Consider the following 3,499-nt stretch of genomic DNA (forward strand, 5'->3'; position numbering starts at 1 on the left):
ACAATAAGGTAAACGTACTTGGTTGCTAGTTTAAAATAAGATGCGAAATTGAGAAACGCTTCGTTTATTGGGAGTCGACGTTTCGGACAGAGCCTGTCCTTTTTCAAGACTTTTTCAAGTCTTGAAAAAGGACAGGCTCTGTCCGAAACGTCGACTCCCAATAAACGAAGCGTTTCTCAATTTCGCATCTTATATATATATATATATATATATATATATATAGGGTTCTCACGCAGCTTCCACCCTCTCCGTTCGATGACGTTCTACGTCACACCTGCGGTAACTCAGGACGTTCTACGTCCGCCGCTTATGAACGAGGGTGGCGCTGATGAACACTCTCAAGGTTAGGATACTTGTAAACATAAATACCCCCGAAAGCAGAAGATTTGACAGCCGTCGCCGTAGCTCAGCGGTAGAGCACCGGACGTGTAATTCGGAGGTCGTGGGTTCGGATCCCACCGGCGGCATGTGGTTGTTTTTTCTTCTGCTTTCTATTCAATTTGCTTTAAGCGATAACATATTCAGTAATATTCTAAATTGATGAACACCACAAAATAAATAAATCAATTTAAAAAGAAAATCCCCTGTGCCCCTTGGTTTCTGCGGCTGTTGGCTTCTGTCATATTTATAACGAGCCCCTCATCCCCTTCCCTTCTTTGCTTAATTGCTTAGCGAGGGCCTCGGTTCTGGCAACCTTGATGCCATAGGAAGCATAAGAGGGTTCTCACGCAGCTTCCACCCTCTCCGTTCGATGACGTTCTACGTCACACCTGCGGTAACTCAGGACGTTCTACGTCCGCCGCTTATGAACGAGGGTGGCGCTGATGAACACTCTCAAGGTTAGGATACTTGTAAACATAAATACCACCGAAAGCAGAAGATTTGACAGCCGTCGCCGTAGCTCAGAGGTAGAGCACCGGACGCGTAATTCGGAGGTCGTGGGTTCGGATCCCACCGGCGGCATGTGGTTGTTTTTTCTTCTGCTTTCTAATCAATTTGCTTTAAGCGATAACATATTCAGTAATATTCTAAATTGATCTACACCACAAAATAAATAAATCAATTTAAAAAAAAATCCCCTGTGCCCCTTGGTTTCTGCGGCTGTTGGCTTCTGTCATATATACATATACACATTATATATATATATATATATATATATATATATATATATATATATATATATATATATATATATACATACATACATACATACATACATACATATACCCTGTTCTGAAATGATGTTTAGTTATTTACAATTGAGTGATTAGGCGAGTGCATTTTTTTTACATTTATTTATTTATTTTTCTTCGTACACAGCGCGCAGTCTGCACTTCCGCCCTTTCGTGCACGTCTTTCGGTGTGTTCCCCCACATTGTATCACCAAGTGATTCGTCTAGTTATAGTGTCTTTTTAATGTATCGTTCCGAGCTTGTGTCATCTCTTCCATTTCAGGTTCCGTAAGAAAAATTCCCCGTTAATATAACCTGCGTATTGCAATGTGCGTTGTATCTTCCGTAGCGTCGTGCAACTATATGCCGTACGAATATTTATGGTGCCTGTCTTTCTCTCTTCTCTGTGCCCTTTTTGTCCAGACCGCGCCACTATGAGCACATGTATAACGATTTCATTTTAATTTCGCAAAGGCGGGTTGCCGCAGAGCGGCGCGGCAATCATGATTTTGTTTTTGAGCAAAGATGCTGTCCCTCTCTCTCCAGGAGTCGAGCACGAGGCAAGGGAAAAGCTTGTACCGTTCCGAAAACCGATTTCGAGTGGCCAAAAATTTTGTTTTTCTGAAATCCGGCAATGGAAATTTTCTCCAATTTACTGCACCACTCAACCGGAGGCTTGGCAGCCGTGAAAGGAGGTCAGTGGAGCATAAAGATCGTTATCAAGAACTCTCAGAGCCTAGCCTAATCTCTAGTGAGTGTGGCCGCAGCTGTACATGTTTCCTCCACCTCTGAAGCACTCAAGAAGGTGGGACTGAATCCGAGGACGTTTTAGAATGGCAGAGCAAAAAATTAAACGCGATGTGATTCTCCAGCAGTTAAATAACAATTTTGAAGACTAATTAGCTCGCGTAATGGTGCAGCTAACAAACAGAACGAACCATGAGGAGAATGATACAAAGGAGACGAAAGCTTAACATTCTCCTGCCCTTTCAAAAATTCGATAATTTCCTCAGTTATAGTTATTTCCAAGTACACATCGGAAAAGATATTTCAAAGATATTCCATGGGAAATATATTTTGGAACCCATATCATCAGGTTCGAAATGCTTGAAAAAGAGGAGGAGACGCAAATTTCACTGCTTCTCTAAGGAGTACATACGGCCAAGAAGAGCCGAAAGCCGTCTCAAAGAACGCCTTCGAATTGTATGTCATGACTTATTTGCTTACGTATCCCTATTTATGTGTGCAAAGCACTGCACGCGACTTTTGTCTGTCGGGCGCTGGCATGCAAGCACAATGCAGGTTTGGCAGGGCTGAACTTGTGAAGTGCTTTCTTGAGCGAGATATAAACTAATCGATCGTTCGATCGATTGATTGATTGATTAACTGACTGATTGATTGATTGATATAGGATGGTTACATTTGGGGCGGTTGTCACGAGGAGGACTTTATAATAGACACAGGCGTGATTGTTCGGTGCTTCGATGATTTTATGAATAAAAAAGTAGAACACCGCACAGGCAATTCTGTTCGTTCTGTGCGGTAGAACGAAATAAGCCTTATTTTGGAAGGAAAATAGTGGGGCAAATCGGTTTGAATTTGCCGTACTAGAACAGCGCAAAATACAACAGACCAAGCGCTGTGTTTTCCAACCTCTTCCTTTGGCTATCGCATCTCGCGCTGTTACCGTTTGGGAAATGACCCTAGTTTTGTCCGGAGATCCCGAATCCCCGGCGCTCTGTATTTTTTTCTTGCTGCCAGCAAGAATTACCCCTACGAAAAAAAAAGCTGTTTCTGGACGTCATAACGTCCGGTGCTTATGCGGCAGAGCAACACGGCCCTGTTTCCAAGCTCAGCGGCCGCTGGTGGTTCAGACATGCGCCCGAATTAACGCTCATCGAGTACGACCGTCGGCAGCGGCGGCGGCGACAGCAACAACAGCACTAACAGCGTCACCTGCGGCGGCAAATGAACCGCGCCGCTTCAGACTCGCCGTTCTTTCCCACGCGGGGCGGGGCGTGGTGGAAGCGGCCGCGCAAAACAGATATTTATGCCGAGGCTGTCCCGTGGCCAACGCGCTCCGAGGGGGTAATGTAGCGTTCACGCACGGTCCAACCACGAAATCGGCCGATTTCTGACCGTGAAGGCTGCAGAGGCGTATTGCGGATTGGCTAATTCGGGTTCGTGCGAATGCGGCTGGGGTACAAGATGGCGCCTTGGGAAAGATGGGCGGAGCAAGGTACCTTCACAAGAAATTCTGTTGTTTTTCTTCATTCAAGGAAATTTCGTTATTCTGGACCATCGCACTTATCCCACTTATCGCTCAG

General features: G+C 44.9%; 1 non-coding gene across 1 annotated transcript; it reads left to right on the forward strand.

Moving 5' to 3' along the window:
• The first annotated feature begins 395 nt into the window (after positions 1-395).
• Positions 396-467, forward strand: TRNAT-UGU (transfer RNA threonine (anticodon UGU)). Its single transcript has one exon. It is a non-coding gene; the product is annotated as a tRNA-Thr (tRNA).
• The last annotated feature ends 3,032 nt before the right edge of the window (positions 468-3,499 follow it).

The sequence above is a fragment of the Amblyomma mixtum genome, chromosome 6 (genome assembly GCF_055824585.1).
Source record: "Amblyomma mixtum isolate Tamu chromosome 6, ASM5582458v1, whole genome shotgun sequence".
In the NCBI taxonomy this organism is placed as follows: Eukaryota; Metazoa; Arthropoda; class Arachnida; order Ixodida; family Ixodidae; genus Amblyomma; species Amblyomma mixtum.